Raw genomic sequence first — 22,209 nt, 5'->3', positions numbered from 1 at the left:
AGGAGTAGATCAGGACGTTATGAAGTCACAAAACATGAAAGCCCTTCTCCAGAATGTCTCTCCTTCCCTCTCCTTCAGTCAAAAAAATTTCCTTCTAATTCAACAGTCTGATATTTGCAAGATTACAAAGGGAGCACTGGCAAGCATATTTAGCAATGACATTTCACAGGTGAAGAGATTTGCTGAAATGCTGACTACTCACTCAAGTTTATCTTTTCCTCCCCAGTACAAATAGCAGCCACACATCAGTACACTGACTGCATCTGCTTGGACATGCCTTTAAGAAATTCAGCTTGAACTCTCAATCAAGCGCTATGAATTGGTTTCTAAGCCTTACATTTTATATTGCTTAAGTCCGATCGTGTGGCAGATACTGGATGCTCTAGTATTGATGATGCACCCTTCTCACCACTCATACCTCCACAATGACTTACCTTTTAAAAGAAGGTAAAATATGTAAGTATATACAAGTAATTTTAGGATTAAAGAGTCCCTACAGGAAAATAATAATAATCTTTAAAAAAACAGATTCCAAAACTGTTCTACTGTTTTATTTTATGAAATGCAGATTCAGTCACACTCTTCCACTGGCTATGCTTGCCCTGGGCTCCTGGACAGCAGTGGAGAGCAGTGCTTGCCCATGGGGAACAGAGCAGCACCAGCACTCTGCCTCAGTGATCTCCACACAATCACAGCATGGATCAGGGAAGCTCCTATTCAGGAATTCCATCCTGGCTACATTTTACACCCAACATGGTGCTCTGTGGAGCACAGCTCAACACTCTCAGGTGCCAGCCTTGTGTTCACAGGCAGGAAGAGTGGAAACAGTGGGATGAAACTTGCAGAGACCAAGGGATAGCCCTGTGTGGCCACAAGGCATTTTAAGGCTCTTCAAGTTCAGGAAGAGTCTAAGCCATCATGCAGACATAGCCATTGCCACATTTTGTAAATAGCTGGTCATAAAAGGATGTCCATGCAGTTTCTTTCACAGGCTTTTCCCCAGAAATCAAGCTCATGCAAGGTGTTGCAGCCAGGAATACTTCCCTATGTGGTCAGTCACTGTGGATCTGTGTCACATTACTAATTTCAACCTCTGTCTTGAAAAGGCTGGGCCCAAGTAGTACACAGCAAGAGGCAATGTCCATGACAGTCCAAGGACTATCCAGGTCTGCAACAGCTACAAGGTCATGCTTTCTCAAACGTCCACTCTTGGATACACTAGAAGTTATTAGTCTGTGCCATTAAATCCATGTCATTACAGTTCTAATTTCATTTTTGTTCTAAGAGACAATTCTACACCAATAGCATACCCTATCAGTGAGAAACCATAATGTAACATAAGGGTGAAACTGTTATTTGCAAACGATTATAAGTTACAGAGAAGGAGTGTTTCTGTATTATTGGCTTTAAATAGCAAGTTTTTTACTTTCTTTTTCCAGCAGCCTTACTTGTAAAATGCATATATCATTCACTCAAAAATACCCAACTTTATGCTAAAAGTGAGAAGTGACCAGTGTAGATGCTTCCTTTGTTTCAGACAGTTAGTAGAGGCTTGAAATGGATGCAGTAGTTAGATTTTTTTTTTTTTTAGTTTATTCATTCTAAACAGAAGCATATAAACATATAAACATGGTTATAAATGTAAGTTAGCATTGGTTAAATTTGCATTATTTGAGTTATGGAAGAACTATACTGAATTAGATCTGTTGATTCCGCTCTATTTATGTTTGCCAGAGACTTACAAAAGGAATAAACTATATTACAGAAATAAAACCGGCAGGAAAATGCCACAAAATAATGATAACATGGTATTATATTTTATCTCCCCCAAACATTTCCCTGTGATTATTTTCTAAAGACATTTATTGTTAAGGAAAGTGCCTGGTTTTAAAATAAGTGATGCTAAATCTGCAGTATGAGCTATAAATTGGCCAGGCACAAAGAAGTCATCCCTCTAGAATAAGCATGCGATAAATTCTAGAAAGTGTTTGGGAATTCAAATCACTGTTGTGGTAACTCACTCATAGAAGCCAAAAATCCCTTTTCCTATATTGGCCAACAAGTCTGTCTTGAAGCTTGGGATCACAGACCGCTTTCAAATTGCAGAGGAACCTTAGCAGCCAGCCACATGTGGTTTGAGCAGAAGCCTGGAGCAGAATCTCTGTAGTAACAACAGAAAACTTTAACTGTTTTATTCACTTCAGACGTTGGATCAGTACCCGAGCATCCATTCAGCAAGATCAAGTGATGTTATCATGCTCCCACCCAGGAGAAGTTTCCCTGCTGCCACCTCCTCCTTCTCATTCCTATCCCATTCTTCTGCATTGCCTTCCTTTTAATTACCTCCAAATCCTTCTTCACATAGACTTCACTTAAGTTCCTGCACTACAGCTGCTAAAATATCAACATAAAATGATAGGTAACTGAGTAACTACCAGCAGGAGGTAACGGGGGAGACACACACAAGTCCCAATTCTCAGCATCAGTATAAATTATTCCCCACTCCTAACAAGAATGAAGGCACTGAGGTCATGATAGGGCAAGCCATCATGTAACTAACTCCCAGCTGTTTAGGATGAACACGTACTGTAATATATACCCTACAGCTCAGAAGTCACTGAGCTTCCTTCCAAAAGGAAGCAGGAAAAGCATCTTTAAAATGAAAGTGGAGAAATCACTGCCAGGTTCTGAAGAGGAATGAGCTCTGACTGAAAAGGAGAACTAACATCCTCAGTGATGAGAAGAAAAAAAAAAAAGTTGTTGAGATCCTGTTCAGTTCTATGTTCCACAGATAAAATGGGTGTGGAAAAAAGTTAGAAAAACCTTCAAGACTGTGAGTGAATGATGAAACCATCAAGAACCTTTACCGTGAATTGGGATGAGGTCTTTTGGGTTTTAAGAATAAAAAGAGGAAGGTACATTGCCACCAATCTGTTTCATACTTGGATATCCACAAGCAACATATCTATCAGTCAGCCCTTAAGATTTCTTACCTCAAGAAAGCACAGGTTGAAGGCTGCACTAGAAAGGCACTTCAGCATCTGCACCACTGTGAAAATGTGAAGAATCTATCTGACTCCAACAGTGGCAAACCTGTAGAGGTCAGAGGTTCTTCTACCCTCTCAAGATATCTACCTCTTCTCATGGGTAACTGCAAGACAATCTGCAGAAAGCAAAATCAAGAACTAGAGCAAGGAAACATAATCTATCAGAAGTTGCAAGTGTGAAAAACATTAATATACCAAGCATACTTTCAGCAAAATAGACATATAGACAGCACCAGCAGAATAAACATGTCCCCAGTTACATGAGGAAAGTTATCCCATGCAATGTCACTCTAAGATGCTTTCTATTTTAGATATTTTGCTTCCGAGGCTTGATCGGCAAGCATCTGCAAAAATCCACAAGAGCCCCAAAACTAATATTGTATTCAGGAGCCACTGTCAGAGGTTACATTTCCCAACCCCTACACTGCAAGCAGACATCCACACATTTTAGTATTTTTTTTTATTTGTGCAGATAGTATCATTCATTAGTGTCTTGTGTGTACAAGTACTTGTCTGAGGAGAAAACGTGGCCAGAATAGTTATTACACAGCAGCCCCCAGGTTGATATCATCTTCCTGTACCAACCTTCTCTATATGGGACTTCTCTGCATCAACTTACTGTTTGATAGCTATGACAGTCAGTATCCTGACACACATGAGGCTTAAGTATTTACTGGATCAGGAATCTCTGGGGCAGAAACCATAGCATCTTAGGACTTGTTTGTAAAATGCCTTGTATAAAAGAACCGCAGATCAGATTATATTACAATGCAACCAGCAGCAACCACATGAAATTTTAATCCAGGGAAACAAAATGGAGGCCAACTTTTTAAATATAACAAAGAATCATGAAACAAGTTTTGATAACACAGTAAGTCAATAGCTCAAGTTGCTGGATGATTAAAGGTATCAACCCATTTTGGAAGTTATTTTAAATATAGCATAATTCAATTGTATCAGACATGAGGGTGGTCATAAATGTGTTCATCTGAATTTATTGCAGTATGCCCTGTGTGGTGGTGCAATCCTTACACCCCCCCCCCCCCCCGCCCCTCTTTGTTGGGCTGCTTGGTGCTAGGTGCTCGGAAATGGTTAAAATGGCCCATCAACTCCTAAGGGCCTGGCACACCTGTGCCTGGGATGTGGTCAAATGGGAACAATAACAGAGTCACACATTAATCAAATTCTTTTGTAACTGCTGGAAGGCACCAGAAGGCATTTGACAAAAGTCAATTATCTTGGACCCTATAAATGGCGACCACCAGGGAGACCCTTTGAGCTCTCCTGGATCGCAGTGGGCCTGTGACCAGCATCTCCCCTGAGCTGGGACGCCTCTCAGGTACCAAACCCTTAAGGTGTCGTCTGCTCCAGATGGAAGGCCAGGGCGAAGTCCCCCGCTCGAGTCTCAATTATCGCCCGTTGAGGAATGCCAAGGCATTGTGAGTATTTGCTCTAAACTCGAGAGGGAAATTTTCTTTGAGCTAGCTTCTCTTTACTCTGTGTGTGTGTGTGTGTGTGTGGGTACATACCCTTGTTTCTGTGTGTGTATGTCCGTTCTGTGTTCATTCTACTGAATCTAAACACCTTTGTTTCTGTATGTTTGTCCATTTTGTTATGTGCATGCATGTGTATATATATATATAGGTACCGTTAAGTAAGTTAGTGTGAATCTTGTCATTTTAGAATCTGAATAAGTCGCTTTTCTTTCTTTTAGTATTTCTGAATTATTTTATAATAATAAATTGCTGTTAGTTATTAATAAACCTAGATTTCTTACTAAATATTACCGTGTCAATACTTTCATCCGCGACACCCTGACAAAGCCAATAACACAACAGCAGTGGCGAAACAAAACTGAAATTCAAAGGAAAGTACAAGTGAAGGCAGAACATCCACCACTGACTTGAATGAATCAAGCCAATTAAAATTCTGCTGATTTTCACAGAAGTCATCTGGTGTGATGGAACCCACAGGAGTCTTATAAGATGGAAATATTAAAAGCAAGCATTTTACAGTATTGTTAAAGTGAGCATCACAGTTGAAAGCAGGTAAAAATAGCACAGAGGTAAATAACACACCTCCAACTTCCATTTGGGGCAGGAAGGGAATCCATCATGTAGGAAACAGGGTTTCAAGTACGAATTGAACTGGATTGTTTTCTGTCAAAGCGTTATTTGATACAAACATAATGTCCATAATACCATACTTTTCTGTATGTATTCTCTGCAAGATGATCTCTCAAGACAGCAGTGACAGCTCAGCCCTACACTACTGTATATGTTTAGAAATAGCATGAATTACAAGTTTCAAGATGATCTAGACTCAAGACCTAATCTGCAAAGCACTACAAGGTCAAGAGGGTCAGGCTTCCAGCCATGCACTTGTTTGATTTTTGATCTATTCTGATCAAGAACTGGCTATACTAAAGCTGACCTGCCAGCCTCATATGTTCAATGCTACAGCTGACAAAATGTCACACCCTATCAGATACAGCCTAGGCAAGTGCATACTGAGCTCTAAACATGTGCATCATCTTACTGACTTCACAGCTACTGACCACAGGCCAAATGTCAAGCACTTGCTTATGCAGAGTAAGGAGATAGTGCTCAGTACCTTGCAGGATCAGCCCTTAATGGATACACTAGTCCACTGGGCCAGTTTACATCATCTTCTAGGTAAAGGACTAAAATTGATGGCACCCTAATGACATATTCTCCCAGATCCTTCAAAGTGTGACACTTCAGCAGTCATATACCCACAAATGCTCCATCTCTTATGGAAAATCTTCTTTATCTATCAGAATTGGTATTTCTTCAAACCACATATTTGATCAGTGTGCCACCTGAATATAGGAGATAGACCAACTCACATCCAGAATCAAGAGACGAGAGTTGCAGTATTAAGATTTCTCTGTGTAGCAGATCTTAGCTACCAGATCAAGGTAGCAAAGGTTTTAAACACCCTCAGCAAAGAGATTCACACACAGAAAAAAGCCAAAGATCCTTTTGCCCCATTTTGTCTTTTTAGTCTACCCCTGCTATGCAGAGAAGGAAAATTCTGCATGATGTTAACTGGTTCTTAAAAAATAATGGACTTTCCATAGTTTCTGCTACAGCAAAGGTTGGTCACACTTTGCACCTCAGTTCAGCAGTGCCCTCATAAGATAATACTGAAATATTTCAATAATGCACAATATCAGAACACTGTAGTGGAATCACTGCAATCTGTTTTACTTCTGGAAAAGAATTAATCAAATAGATTCATTCATGATGGAGAGATGCATAGGTGAGAGCTGGCACATATTAGCCCCATACTTGAAAATAATATTATTATGTATTTTTAATTTACCAGCAGAAACCTACAAGAAAAGAAATGTGTATTTCTCCTGCTTCATTCATAACAGCTGAGGTGTTGGAAGAACATTTCAGAGAAAAACTGCACATAATAAATATACACATACTCCCCCTGAAGCCATCATTGCTGTTTTATCTCCCCCAGTCACAAAAATGGTACAGCAGTTCCAGAACCAGACAGAAGTACAAGCATGCAAGTAAAAACGATAAATGACCATAACACTAAATAACTCCACCTAGATGCTTTTAAAGCTTTTGATTCTCCCAGATCTATTGTTCAAGGAAGCTCTATAGTTAGCAAGAAAACCAGTAATGTTTCCCAAGGTCCCCTCTGAGTGATCCCAACTTGGATTTTTAATTTAAGTTTTTAATAGAACAAACTGTGCATAGCAGCATACTTCATAATATGAAACAGAAAGCCCTGGATATACTGCCTTTATCAAAAGGAGTTTTCTTTTTCTAAATCCAGAATAAATAAAACCAAGTAAACATAGTACAGCTTTAACCTCCTACTTCTAACATGCATAATCTTATTTGGGAATGGCTTAAATGAAGATACAGAAGGAAAGAGGTAATGGCAAAAAATGCAACCACTGCAAGGTGAAGGAGGAAAAAAGGAGGAAAAGAGACACGTGTATTTAAATTCTGGGTTTTTTTCCCTGTTTGCTGTAAAACACTTTTTACAATCAACTTATCACCAAATCTACAAAAGACACATTTTAGACAGGCTTTCTTATGTTCGTCTGAAGACACAACTGGGGTGCTAATTTAAAAACAAAGGGCATTTTCTTCACTATCAGAACAGAGCTCCCAGACAGCCATTACAGATGCCCCTATGGCTACAGTTCTTCTGCAGGAACATCTATTGCCCAGCCTGGCACCTGGATTTTGTGGCCATAGCTTGAAGAACCAGAGGAAGAGGCAGATACAAGCTTTGCATAGAGACACAGGCACCAGCTGGCCCTGGACTGCAGTTGTCATCATCTCTGAGATGGTCCTGATGGCTAGACAGCCCTTGGTGCTGAGATGGGACATTGTGTAGCTAATGACTTGGGGCAGCTGAACAACGTGGTTCCAGGACATTTGAAGCTAGCTCATGCCATCTGTGTGAGGCTGCTTCGCGGACACCCTTCCTACATGCAACCAGTAAGCTCCCTCATCAGGCTACTCTTCCAGCCTTGCTTTAAGACAGCACCCTCCCAACTGCAGCCCCCATATATTTTATTTCCTCCATTGCTTCCTCCCTGTCCTTAAGTGTACAGCTGCTATTTGAAAAAATAACTGGCTTTCAAAACACCTGGATGATATCTAAGTGTTGTTATCTGTGACTTCTCTAGTGATCAGAGGTACTGCTTGAGAATCAAGATGCTCTCCCAGGTCCTTGTAGGATTTGGCTGTTGCAGCCTGAAAACACCAGGGTTTTTTCAAGTATGCTTCACTGCTTAGCAGTCTCAGTAGTCATCTACACCCATGTACGGTGAGGCAAGTGTTAAAGGCACTGACAGGTAGGAGTAACGACGAAAGGGCTAGGCAATGGAAAAATCCAGGCTATCGTTCTGCAGCTTCTGCTTTCTTGCTTCTAAATCAGAGCACAGTACAGCACTGGGATTATCCTATCCACCTGCCAAATTACTGCTTCGGGCTTTCAAACAGGTACAGGAAAAGACTTCCTATATGGGCATTTTGGCAACAGAAACATGAGACTCATAGTGTGCCAAAGCACAGGAAAAATCCATTTTTCTTGATATGAAAGGTCCTTTATATGAGAGTGACATTATCTGGCTCCCATTAACCTTTAGAAAAATGATGCCTTCATTTCTACATTCTTTATACTCCAACATAAGCCCTTCTTGCACCATCGCACCCTGCCCACCCACCCCCCCCCCCCCCCCCCCGCCCCTTTCCTCCCCAATATTTAAACATGCACTGATAGATTTAGCTGCTGGGCTTATTTATTCAGTGGGCAACCTATATAACAGAGACTTTGCCCACAAAACACGGTTACAGTACCCCCAATCTCTTCCACTGTATTGTAACTGTGAACCACTTGGAGATTCATCACAGGCTGCAAAATATTAATGAAGTAGATTACATTAGTGGATACTAAGAGGGAGACAGGACAGGGGCAACAATTTTGAAGGTCGATGCTTTCCACCTTCCAAACTGTGGGATAGTAGTAGCATATCCAAAACTGCACAATATGTTACTGCTGGAGGAGAGAAAAAGAACCTGCAGTATGGTGTAATTAGAAAAGAAAAATGCTCCTCAGAAGAAATGCCCAACTGGCACAGGGGAACCGTGGGTGTAAAATTCATAAGTGTTTGAACACCATCTGTAAAGATATTAAAAATGCAATCCCAGGCACAAAAAGCAGAATAACAAATTCAAGAACCTGCCGAGCACAAGGGTTCTGAAATCCTAGCTCCGAGAGGGCAGGAAGAAAAAAGTTGACAAGATGAGAAACGTGTTTCTTGCCACATATGGCTGGTCACCACTGTAAATGTATACAGTTCTAAAAAAATAAGCTAGTACAAACAAGAAAGCATATTCTTACTTTTGAGAATTGGTAGAATAGCTGGTTTTGAAGTACTTGTACTTACTGGCAGAGTTATTTATTGCATACTCTTTTTCAGTGCAGAATAGAGTCATTATACAGTAAATATCCTACTCCAGAAACACATCCAAGCATTTATTCATGGCTGCTCCTGGCCTCTGTCCTATAAAGTTATTTTCCTCAGAGGCAACTCTGCTCTGCACTTCAGACAAACGGTCAGTGTAGTGCACCACCAGCATTGCTGATTTATACATATTTAAAATTCAGTCCAAGACAGCAAGCACTGGGGCTGCAGGAAGCAAACATGGCCTTGATGTAGTCTTCTCTTCCTATTATTCCGGATTTAGGAAGATTCTGATTAAAATTATCTTGTGAGTGCCAAATTCAGAGGACAAAATTAAACTATACAGCCAGTTTCAGAAACTGTGACATCTGAAAGACAGATAAACAATGGGATGTCTGTCCTGTGCTGAGGCTGCTCTGAGCTGAAGGTTAGCTACAAAGTGGTTTCTGAAGCAAGCATGGCTAAGCAAACAAAATAAAAAGATAATAAAACCCTAAAGAATAGATAGTTCCAAAACAGAAGCAAAATGTCCCTGGGTCATGGGACTGGGAAAACAAAAAATTAAAAAAACAAGCATGATCTAAGCCTTGTCAGTCCCCTGCCTGCTCCATGGGTCTGGCCTCATGGACAGACAGCCTGAGACTCAGAAGGAGGTAACGGTCCCAGAATACATCCTCCATGGACCCACCGAGGCACCCACATCGCACCCTTCACAGCCCCAGCTGGGCCAGTAGCAAAATGAGACTCCCTCAGAGTGAGCAAGAAGAACCCAACTTGCGAGGACTGAACACCAGAGGCACTCTAGAGAGGCCACACAAAACACAACTTCTGTGTTTCCATCAAACCCTGGCAGTGTCATTGCATACAGTGAGTTACAACTGCAGCTAAATCACATGCAGAATAATACAAAACTGAATGTACTGGGAGATCTAGTGCAAAACATACACCTCGGAATAATTCATTGTGTTGGAACAATTTTCAGCTTAGTAATTATGTGTTATCTGCATCTCTATTAAGACACTTGGCTTAAGCATTATTTGGACCTCTGGAAGCTTAACTCCTAGCAAACTGAAACACTCTATCTCCTATAGCTGTGAAAATGTTAAGGTCACATTTTAAAACTAGGAGACTTGTAACAAAAAGGAAGAATTTCAGATGGTCTATTAAATATGCCACATTTAGAAATGGTCCATAAAGACTGTAGTAACTGAATTTAATGTATAATTATTTTTTCTCCTCTCTCAATACACAACCAAGCACCAATACTGGCAAAACTAAGCATGACCCTGTACAATGTATAGGACACAACTGCATTTGCTAACAGGCCAGAATAATTTTGTGCCATGCCTCTTACGAAGATGTCTGCAGAACAGAGGTCATTCTTCATTCTGTTTCCATCCCAAATCTCTTGTTTGCGGGGGGAAAAAAGGGAAAATCTTCTTTAACAGAAATGGCTAAGAAAATAAAACTGATTTCTTACACCGGTATTTGAGCAAGTATTTCAGCGGAGAAAGGACTATGGGTTTTAGTGAACTCCTGGACTCTCAATAAGGCTTTTAATTAATCAATCACTAATTCATGAAACCTGAATAATTGATTCAGCACATGGCAGCAGCACCCTCAGAGAGAAGTGAGAAAGCAATGAGATCTGCTCATCTGCTCATACTCCCCATGCCTGGTGAACCTGCTCTCCATCACCCCATGGGTGGTATCCTGAGTAATACCTCTGTGCTCCTTGAAAAAGAAGTGGGTACCAAGCTTCGTACTGAGATCAGCTCAGCATTAAATCAGAGCACAGGGATTTGGTGTTAAACTGTCTCATCACTTGGCTGGTTTAGCTGACCTCAGACCCTCAGCTTTCTGGGCTCAGAGATAAATGGCTTTAAGTGTTTCATCCAAATGACTACTGCCTTCCCTGCCAGGTATACCAGGGCACTTATCACAGGGGTCACCTGTCTTTTTCAGCCATCTCAGCAAGAAACTGCATAGTCCAGTTGGCCAGGTACTGTCTGCAGCAAATGACCAACATTATCATGTCAGAGCATCCTCCCTCTACTGCTTTTATCAGCATCTCTAAAATTGTGGAGAAGTAGGTATACAGCAAGACTAACTTCCTTTCTCCCAAAAAAGTCACCCTGTGGTCTCCCGTGGTACTAGCAGGCTGTATGAGCAGGTGAATGGATGTAAGATCAGGGCCCTGTGCACAGCACATCCTGCATCTCTTGCACTGACATTCACCACCAACTTCTTGTCTCAAGTCAGAGAACTGGTAAGACATGCTGCAGAGAGATGAGGTTTCAACTTCCTTTGTGCTTGTTAAGAACTTTGTTGCTCTATGGTCCATCCCACAATGATTGCAAGCACCAAGTTACTCTTTAAAAGAAAATGAAATCCCACAACCGTAGGATTTCACTGTACATTTGGAGCTTTGTATTTATAGGGCTTAGAAGTGCTTTTTCCCCTCCAGAGGCTCAGTTGACAGCAGGGAATTGTAACCCCTAACTTTTAGGTAACACAAAAATCTACTGGAATCAAAAAATCTCACCTTATATGCCAAATCCTGTTTCCAGTGGACATGGGAAGTTGGTTGTCTGTGTGTAGGATCCACAAAGCTTGGCAAATGAGTTACCTTGGCTGTTTATCAAGACATACACAGAAGAGGCATGAGAATCAGAGTTAAGGAATTAACTCTGGACCAGAGGGAAGCAACCATCTCTATGTGGGATCCACAGCCATGAATACTTTACTCAAGTCAGACCATCACCCCCATTTATTTGATGTGCAAGAACCACATGTTCCTTCTTTGTCTGAGGGGACCTGGGTCACATCTCCAGTAGGATACAGGACATTATGGCCTTGCAGCTTTCTCTTCCATTGCACCAGGATTTGCTTCACTTTTGTAGCGTACTGAAAAAGTTGTAGGAATGCTACATTAAACCTTCTCTCTCCTGAGGGTGCTCATGTGTGCTCACAGCAGCAAACATTAAGAGAAGGACCCCTCCCCCCCCAAAAAAAAACCCTCTAAACTAAATAATGCCTGTAATCAAAATGTCCATACAAACACTGTTCTTAATTTAATGAAATATTGATGCCCACATATTTGCCTGTGCACAACACATCTGCAGATGCAAACTGTATCTATTCTCAATTGACTACACACTGCTTACTAGTTGACTTATTCCATCTGAAACTCAGAATAAAGATCATTATTTCAAATGAAGGTAGATGACCCTGTTGCAGGGTAGAAGGCATCAGAGTGCTGTTACATCTACCTGCCTTACAGCATGTTCCTGCAATTCCTTTTTTATCTAAATTGGATTTTTGTTCCTGTTTTCTCATTTCTTTTTTTTTTTTTTTATCCACAGACTAAAACATAAGCAATAAAGATTGAACTATCCAATTTCTCCCACACTTCAGCTAGCACTGCCCTCTGTCCAGGAGCTAGTCCTTGCTGTGCTCACTGAGGAGACAAAGCATGACTCTGATGCCTAGTGACTGTGGTCCTTACTGGGGAGAACAGGAAGACTGTGGCCTATTCCCATACACTCACCCCTTCATCAGAGGGCGTACTGATGGACTTGACTCAAGGCTTTCCTTTCTCTAGGGAGCACCAGAATGATTCAGCTATGTAGTAATTCTCCTGCTATTTGGAGCAATTGGTACTTAAGTATCCTGTAAAAAGAGCTCTTCTCAACAAGAGAGGGAGAATGAGAAGCCTGTCTCAGAACTCCTTATGGCCAGGTTCACTTGAAAGTAGAAAACATGCATTCAGAGTCCTCCAGCAGAAATAAAATTAAATCCTAGGTCTGCCTCCACTGGCTGAATGCTCTACCTGCTGTGTACTGCAATGAAGAAATGAGGGCAGGCAGAGGAAGAGCTTCTGGATCATACACATGTAGTCACTCAAATGCAGTATCTACTTTGTCGGTCACTTGTAAAAATAAAACTTTTCTTGTGCACAGAAAACAGCCAGAATAGTCTCTGGACCAAACTGAAAAATGTCACTATAGTTATAAGAAAGTATTACCAGCCTAGGCATTGAAACTATCCTGGTGAAATTAGCATCAAATTCCTAGAGGCTGCAATAGACAACACTTATGCACAAGCCTTATTGCCAGATAAATGAGCTAAAAGGGCCATCACTGGAAGTAAAGTAGCTTTTAATGCTAAAAAAAAAAATCTGGTAATTGTGTTCACTATAGACATCAGCAGAGGCCTGATCCTGTCAATTTTGTACTAATTCAGCTGTTTCGAGGATCAGACCTTGCGGCTGTTGTCTCTACCCTGTAAATATGCAAACAGAAAGACTTCCAGACTCCCTAACATATGCAAAAGTAATTGCTTCAGAGACCCTAGATAATGCAAACAAATAACATGCCAATTTAACGTCTGCTTCTCTTGTTTGTGAGCACAAAAAATTGCTCAGGGTTTTACATCCAACTATCCTAGATACCGAGGAGAAGATTTTTAATGAAGTTTTTGCCAGGTAAAACTATGCTTCCTGTATTTACAGATCAACAACACAGGCTCCCTAAACCAGTACACTGACAAAAACCACACATAAAACAAAATATACCATGAGCACAAAGACAACGCAACTTTCACACAAGCAGGTTTTAGTGTCTTCACCTTTGTCCTTCTAATTTCTCAGAGTCAGGTTTTTGGGTGGTTTGCTGGTTTGTTTTTTTTAAACACTCTTGAATTTTTGTGGAGTACATTGATTTAATATATCAAGAAATTAATCTTGTTATTTCATAAATATTCTTAAGTGAAGTACATTGTAAATTCTTTACAGCTAGAGAACAAAAAGATATTTTTATCCCCTGTCTACTAAATAGGTCCTTCTCTAGGGTCACAGGCTTCTGTGTATAAAGACTGTAAGAACAATGCTTATCATATACTGAATTCAAGTTGCTTTCAAGTCTGGAATAAAGCTTTGATACATATACATACACATACTTAGTCATCTCCTCTCAAATCATAAGCAGAACATGGTTTTGCCACTGGCTTATTTATCTACTTCCAAAAATATTATTAACAAGGGGAAATTCATGTTTCTTTATGACCCCAAAAGTTAACCTGCTTCCCTGCTCTTCTAGTGTGGGTATGTCCATATCATACACAAAACATACCTGCTTCTTACAGCCTTAACTTCAGCCCATAGATCAGCTCTGTAAAGTCATTATTTGCCAACCTTTGACACATAGCAGACTCCGGGATATCACCTTCCTCCTACATAAGGTGTGTATACTGTTTCTATTATTTGATGTCAACTCATTAGAGATAATGACTACACTCAACCACTAAATTGTAATTTATAGGTTTTACGCATACAGTTTACATGCGGCAGGCCACCTCCTGCGAGAGCTTACAACCAGTTCTCTCTTTAAGCATGTCTTATGCTGCACAGAGCAGCAATCATGAGAAGCCAGCACAGGAAAGCATCTGCGACCCATTCAACTGGTCTAGAGTTATGCTAAAACTGGCAACTGGGCCCAGCTTCAAAGAGGTTCACAGCCTTCATCTGTAGCATCTCCCAAATCCACCTCTCCCACCTCCCCAGACACTACTCAGCAGTATGAACCAACCATCTTTTATTCTCACTAGGTCATATTTAACTAATATCACCCTTGCTTGTTCTCCTTTTCCCCATCCCATCTATCAGCTTTGCACAGCAGCAAGAGCCAATTTTAATATCCATCTTCCCCGCAGCAACAGCTGCACCTTCTCGAGTCCAGTGAAATCCAAGCCTTCTACTTGCAAGTTCTCTTCCCCCACTAAGCAGCTGCTAATATGTTTGTTCTGTCTTCCATTTCAAAGACAGGCAATCCAGCTGCTTAAAGACTATGAAAAGTCATTCTCTGCTGAAGTAGTGTCATGGTAGAAGAGAGAAAGAGGATCACCAAAAGAAAATTATGTGATGCCATGGACTGTCAGCTCGGTGTTATTAGCACCATGCCTGTCTCCAGGTCTGCCTGCTCTGCTCTCCCAGGCCATTCAGCAGCCACATACCTCAAAGACATTACTCTGTATTGAATCTGGCCTCAGATCCTTCAGTGGTGAATTATACCTTCAATTCAACTGATTCTCCCTCACAAGTATTGTTGGCATCTGCATGGACTAGGACAGAATTGCATGTTTTTCTGGGCATGCTACACAAGATTTTTTTGTTCCTCTTGTCCTGTCTAACTCAGGGACTTGATAGGTATTAGGTATCCACCTCACATACTTTACTTCAATCACAGGTGGCTTGAATTCTCTTATCAATAAACACAAGACTTGCCGTATGTTATTAGGCTCTGTCCATGTGCTTACTGTGGGGCTATCAGAATCTCTTTATGTTTCCATCACACTGCCTGTGTGACGCTTCCTTTCCTCCTTGGATTACATGCTGAGAAATTTAATATACTTTCATATATAAACATCTTATTTCACGTATAATGCACCTAAACACATTGCTTTTTTAAAAAAAAACAAAACAAAAACAAAAACCCAAGGAAGCAACCAAGAGACACGAGGATTACCTTTGAGAACCTCTGAAAGGAGCTAAAAATCAGGCTACAGGCAGTGCAAGCACAAAGGCTGATCAGGAAGATATGTCTGCCCCAATGGCATACACAATTTCTATGGCCAGAACTCAGCACTGCTGGACTACAAAGCCACACACAAGGGTTGGAAAAAACAATCTAGATCCTTTTCACAATATTATTACCCAGAAACCATCATAATAGTTCAGCACTGTGAACAGACATTTGTAGGGTAAAAGAAGAGCACAGTCTGATACGTTGGTGTGATGAGGATCTTCAATCCAGAAGGACAGAGAGAAGGACTGAGAATTCAGGTACCACCATGCAGAAATACTGCAAGTTCTTTCCACGGGATTTGGAAGAAAACTATTGCAAGCGCCCAAGTCAAGTAAAGGAGCCAGGGAAAGTTTCCAGGGGAGTGGGAGAGAAGAGAGAACAAGAAGCTCTTCCAGAGCATGATTTGGCACATCTAAGCTGGACTCCTGCTCTGAATTGCCCTCCGCAGCACCCTGTCTCTGCCCTCCTCAGTTCTTCCCTCCCTATCACTTGCAGAGGGTAACATCTGCTTTCTACATGAGCCGTCCAAGTTTTCAGGCTCAAAACCAGCTTCACCTCACCCTCACAATTCCAACAAAGTGCAAGACTCCCTTCCATTGAACAGATATGACAGATACACTGAAAGTAGAGCACAGTCCCCTTCCCTAAGTGAATCCAGCACATCTAAAAAATCTTAAAATCAGTTCAGATGTGAAGACTTTTAATCACATTTCTTAACAGGAAAAATAGGTTCAGGCTTCAATGGATCTTTAGTTTAAAATGTACTTATAAATGTCACTTGAGCATTTACAGTGAGCTAAAAAAAAGTTAAAAGCAGACATGGATTTTTACAAGCATCTCATATACAATGTAGAAGAGCAAAGATTTTATTTTACAGTACCTTGGTCTGCAGGCAATAGGCAATTCTTCTATTGGGTGCCACAAACATGCAGCACAGTTAAAAATAGACATAGAAACAAAGGCAATTTTTTACAAACCAGTCCCTGAAGACAGATAAGGACAGCATCTCCCTGGTGATGCATTAAAAAAAAAATGAAGATAAAGTATCAAACCCAAGAGATAAGAATCCAGTGTACTGGACACTGCAAATGATGCCACCATAGTCTGGAGGCAGCGCTGTGCTTATGAGGTCCTGGGATTTCTCTGAGGAGTGAGAGCAATCCTAATTTGGCTTTGTGGCAGCGCATGTGAGGAGGGAGTACAAAATCCCATGAGCTACACTAAGGAACTTGGTCCCTTTCCTTATTCAGCTGCCGTGACATTAGGAGTTACTTCATGTCTAGGTCACTGTGAGGACAGTTTGATGCAACCAGTGGACTGGCCTTCCAGTGAAATTCAGGTATAAACAGAATACAAACACTGGTCACAGCCTTCACATCCCTTCCTGCTCCCTCCAAGGCTAAACTACAAAGGGGTTTATCCAAGATCCTCAGTCCAAGACCCAGCCTTGGGATACTCTTCCAAGAAAAGAAGCATTCATGTGGCTGCATCATCCTCACAGTACTTCCTCGGGCTCAAAACACCTGTCAACTTTCTCCTTACATTTCACTAACCCTACAGCACTTGGTGTAGTCTCTTCCCTAGCTCCAGTGGTCTCAGTCTCTCTCTCCTGGGCTGTTCTGCCATTAAGATTTGGCCATGGTTGTCTCTTTCCCTCCTTTCAGGTGAGAACAGACAGTTCTTTCTGCCTACCTCAAGCTCCAGGACCAGTCCTCTTCAAACACACATGATCCCATTTCATTTGCAAGTGTTATTTTACACATATTATTGGGGCGGAGGTATGGCAGAATCATTCCCAAACACCTTATATGCTAAAGCTCACAGTCACATACTCCAGCATTGAGTGGGATATGTAGGCAAAAGCTCGGTAGCTGCAGCTGGGGACAGCTGGAAGGTGGGTGCCCCAGGCTGGTAAGAGGGGAAATGTGAATGAACAGCACAAGCCAAAGGAGAGAGCAGCTGCTCCCAGGGATACGCAGGAGCACTGCTGGATATGAGCTCCTGTGGAAGACCACAAGGACACTCTTGCTGTGGAGATAGAAACTGACTGAGCAAACAAGCTGAGGGCAACTTCAGACAGAGATCCATGCCAGGTGACACACAGAAATACAGAAATGGAAACTCCATCCCCTGGAGGACTGCGGGAGACAGGATGCAGAGGAGGGACAGCTTATGATGCTATGAGAGTCTAACAACTTGGACACACTCCTTTCCAAAGTCTGCAGCTGAATTTAGGACCGCCAAGTCTCTACTCTCTTTTGCTGGGAATAAATCGGTAAAAAACCTACTGGCCGGAAGGGAGTGTATTTAGCTGGAGTCAATACAGTGATTCAATATCCCATTACCATTTTTTGTTGTTCAGTTCTAATATGACCATGGGGACAAGAACCTCCTGATCCAGCACAGTTTTTCCATTATTTTGGTTTGGAGATTTTATCTTTTTTTCTTTTTAATTTTTGAAATTCTCTCCAGATCAAAAGTCTTAACTTAAATGAGCATCTGAGCTCAAACCCAGCTTTAAAAGATGATGAAGCCCCTTAGGTGAATATGCATGACATCACAGCTCTTATTACATCAATATCTCTTTCTCAACAAGGTTCCTGCATAACTGAGAAGTTGCTCTGTTACCTCTTGCTAACTAACAGATTGGTTAATGAATAGGGGAGGAGCTTCATCTGACCCTTGACTAGATGGTCACATGGGAGAAAAATGGTTGAATGCTCACATTTGCTAGGTGCTACACTTTCAGCATGATTTCTAACTTATAAGACTCTAGATATATAAAGCTCAGCTCCCTAACCTAGCAAGTAATGACAGCCCCTAAGTCTCCTGGATGCAAAACAGGACTGCATTGTTTCACAGAGTTTCAATGAAGATGGCTACAATAATGTTTGTGCAAATCTTTCTCCAGCATCTTAAGGTATCATGAAAACTTATTTTTGCCAAGGCACAGACATGCAATACAGAAAGGCCTTGAATCACAACTGAATAATGAAAACAAAAATTAATATTAAATCATTACTCATTCATTGAAGAGGACAAACATTTGCATTAGATCACAACTAGTAGGAGAACATTTCATGACACACGAGGACTGTGAAGACAAGCTCCTGCCCTTTAGCATTCTTGGCTTTGCAATCTTAATATCCTTTGGTTTTCTTCCTCCATTCCCTTTCCTGCCAGAGAACAACTATCTCATCCCATAACAGCAGCCAAAGGTGTATTCGTGAAGTGCCTTTCTAAGAAATGGAAGTGAAATGGAAAAATCCAACTGGGAAGCTTATTAAGTTAATTCATCCTTCAAAGGTGTTTTCATCTACGACCCTCATAATGTAAAATTCCATAATGGAGATGTTTTTGTTTTCTAAGCAAAGAAATTTATTTCCTGCCAGTCAGAAAAATTTGATACAAAACAGAAATATAACACTGCTCTCCAGAAAGAAACTGTAAAGATGTTCCCTGACTGCATGCTCATTTATAGTACATGTCTGATCTGAAAGCTAAGCTACTGCAGGGAAGCTTTCAGTAGTTTCTACTGTCATAACCCTATCATGTGTCCATATGAACAGATTATATGACATTTTCATTTGAGGCAATTTCTCCCGTTTGTGCAAGATATTAGGCTAATGTTATTCAGTCTACACATAATGGGAAAGTTTTGATCTCCAGCCTTCCCTATGGCTTCACTTACGCTGTAGAAGGCAGTAACAGTACATATGCAAGGCAGTAAATGATTTCTTGCAATAGCATGGAATACTCAACAGCGTAACACCTTATATGCCTTATTCATTACAGCCACTGATCTGTGCCAGGACAAAGATTCAATTAGTCATGGAAAAGCAGGGACAGTAAGGCACTAGGCCATTAAAACACAGAATTTCCACTTGGGCAGAAGAGTCATTAGTAATGATAAACACGCTCTTAGAAGGACCACACCAAACTCTACAGGAAGAAGTGACTGAGAAGGCCCAGGCACAAACAGCCAGATGTAGGAAATGAAAGTGATCTGGATGGGACACTAGCATTGCTCAAATGGATGATGCAATGCAACAACGTTCACACCCGTGACTGACATCCACCTGGTTTAGCAACACCTGACAGTTCACTGAATTATCCTGGATCACCTCTCTGAAGGAAAGGTTTCAGTTCTAACACTGGCCTATTATAAAACATCAACATCTGAAAAAACAAAACAAAACAAAACATTTAAGATGCTGTTTAATAATTGTTTCTCCTTTCATATTATCCCTTTGGTTTTGAGGTGGGTTTTTTTCAGGGGGGAGTGGGGTGAGGTGTATTAAAAAAAAAAAAAAAAAAAAAAAAACAAAACACGACAGCCCCTACTGCCATTTTCCTGTCTAATTAAATTAATTAAATTAGACAGTGAAGAAGGACAGACGTTTGCAGCACAGTTCGTTAAGAGCACAATGAAGCTCCAGAACACCCACAACACCCTGACTAGCAATCCGAGGGCCCCCTGCAATCTCGCAGCCCTCCCCTGTGGACTGCGACCGGCACGGCAGCGGCTGCCGCCCAGCACGAGCAGGTCCTGGGGCAGCGCTCCCGTGGGATGAGAGGCTGTGCACAAAGCCCTCCTGCGGCAACGCCATCAGCGATCAAACGACTTCTGGACTGGCTGCCGTTAGCCCTCCCATAACGGAAAAGATAACATCAGGTACAAGGTATAACAAGGTATTTATCATATTTCAGTGTTACACGGTGCAATGTAGAGCAGGAGAGAGAGCGCATGGGCTGTGGTTCCTGTGGTCATCATGAAAAGTCGTTCAAATAAGTTTTACAGGAATGGGAGCCATGTTCAGCCTGATTTGCAGACACTCAGTCTTTCTCAGGGTCAGCCTCAAGCCTCAGGCCCATGGTTTCAGAGAATGGGTATGCTGCACTTCAGTAGTGGCAACCTGGGTATTTTGAAATTTAAAAACAAAACAAAACAAAACAAAACACACATTTATAGAAATCTACAATAAGCAAAAGATAAAAGTCAAGGGACTGTTTTTGGTATGTATGGTGGTATTGCATCAGAAGGAAGAAACTGTGATGCTAATGTGGATGGTACATCTCACAGAGAAGTGTTCTGTCACATGTCTAGTGGATGCAGCATTTTGTATTTGTCTGACATGAAACACCCATCCAGAGAGCTGAAAAACAAAGCCCATAACAAATGCATTTACTGCATACCAGCATTACACTGAACGTTCATACAACTTTGCTTGGTCGGGGTGAAAACTGTAAGCTTTACTCCAAATAGCAATACGTGCTCAAGAATCTGGTCTCAATATAAAAAGACTCATCAGACTGATAGGAAATAGGATGTTTCAGGTGACCCAAAAGTAGTTCAAGAGACATAAGAAATGAAAAAACCTATCTGAATAATTAAGTCACCAAATTACAAAGCCATCATTTGCCCTTTCTCAACCCCTTGTTAGCCAAACATACACCCAGGAAATTATCCAGTCAGAAAGAGAGTTTGAGATAGCAGCTTTCAATAAGAAGCTGTCATAAAGATGGACTGACTCAGTACAGGTACATTTCATGAACATTAAGAAAGACCCTGGATGACAGTGCTCCTCACTGTGGAGCTCAGCTGACTTGGGCTAATATATCAAATGTGAACACAGCCCTGAGCACTGTGAGAACTGCTCCGTGGATGACTGAATGTTACCAGCTTCAGTTAGCAAGAGTCTGCAGGCAGAAATGAAGACTATATTCTAAAAATATGTTTGAAACAGAAGATGGTGGTGGACACACCTAACATATCAATGAAGGCAGAAAAAAAAATTATTTATATAAAACCACTTTGGTGACTGGATGGTTAAAAGCATTTTCAGTTGCAGCCTCTCTTTGTTTCTGGCCTGTGTGATGACAGAGCAAGAAAGGATGCCATGTTGGCACTCGTAACATCTGCACACAGAACAGGCAACCCTCAAAAGCTAGTGTGTGGGAAAACCTGATCACCCCTCCAGGGATTAATGCCTGCACATTCCTGCGCACAAACAAGGCCAGATTAATTTCAGGCTAAAGTCTCCATCCACAGTTGGAGATCCCAGACTGGGTTGCACTGGTGTTTCTCATGCCACAGTTGCTGGACAACTGCAAATTAGCATGGCATGTTAAAGAAAACTGGGATTTTCGTAACACACATGGCAACAGCTGTCTGAGCTATGCGCTGAGACTTCTTATTGCAAAGCCCATTTTCCCCTCTGTTAAGATACTAAGCATGCTGCTATTTCAAGCAAGTATCCCAGAGATAATACACGCTGTAACAAAAAGAATAATTTCTTTCATGTTTATTATGCATTACTAATAGAAGAAAGATCTATTTGTTGTTTAGCTGAGCAAACTCACGGATTTCTTTTTCACTGGGGACTCGCTTAAATATTTTCAAAAGTCCAGTCCGTGGGGGAAAGGGGTTCCTGAAGCATATGATTTCTAAGAGCAGCAAGAAGAACAAAAGGAAGCCAAGATGCTGGGTGAAACACGGCGCAGCAGAGCGCCCCTGTGAAGATGCTCCTTGGGGGGAGGGCGATCAGCCGGCAGCTCTGGCTCCGGGCGACACAGGAGCACACGGGGACTGCTGTAGTATCTGGGA

The sequence above is a fragment of the Strix uralensis genome, chromosome 3 (assembly GCF_047716275.1).
Source record: "Strix uralensis isolate ZFMK-TIS-50842 chromosome 3, bStrUra1, whole genome shotgun sequence".
Classification (NCBI taxonomy): Eukaryota; Metazoa; Chordata; class Aves; order Strigiformes; family Strigidae; genus Strix; species Strix uralensis.
This window is presented reverse-complemented; position numbering follows the sequence as displayed.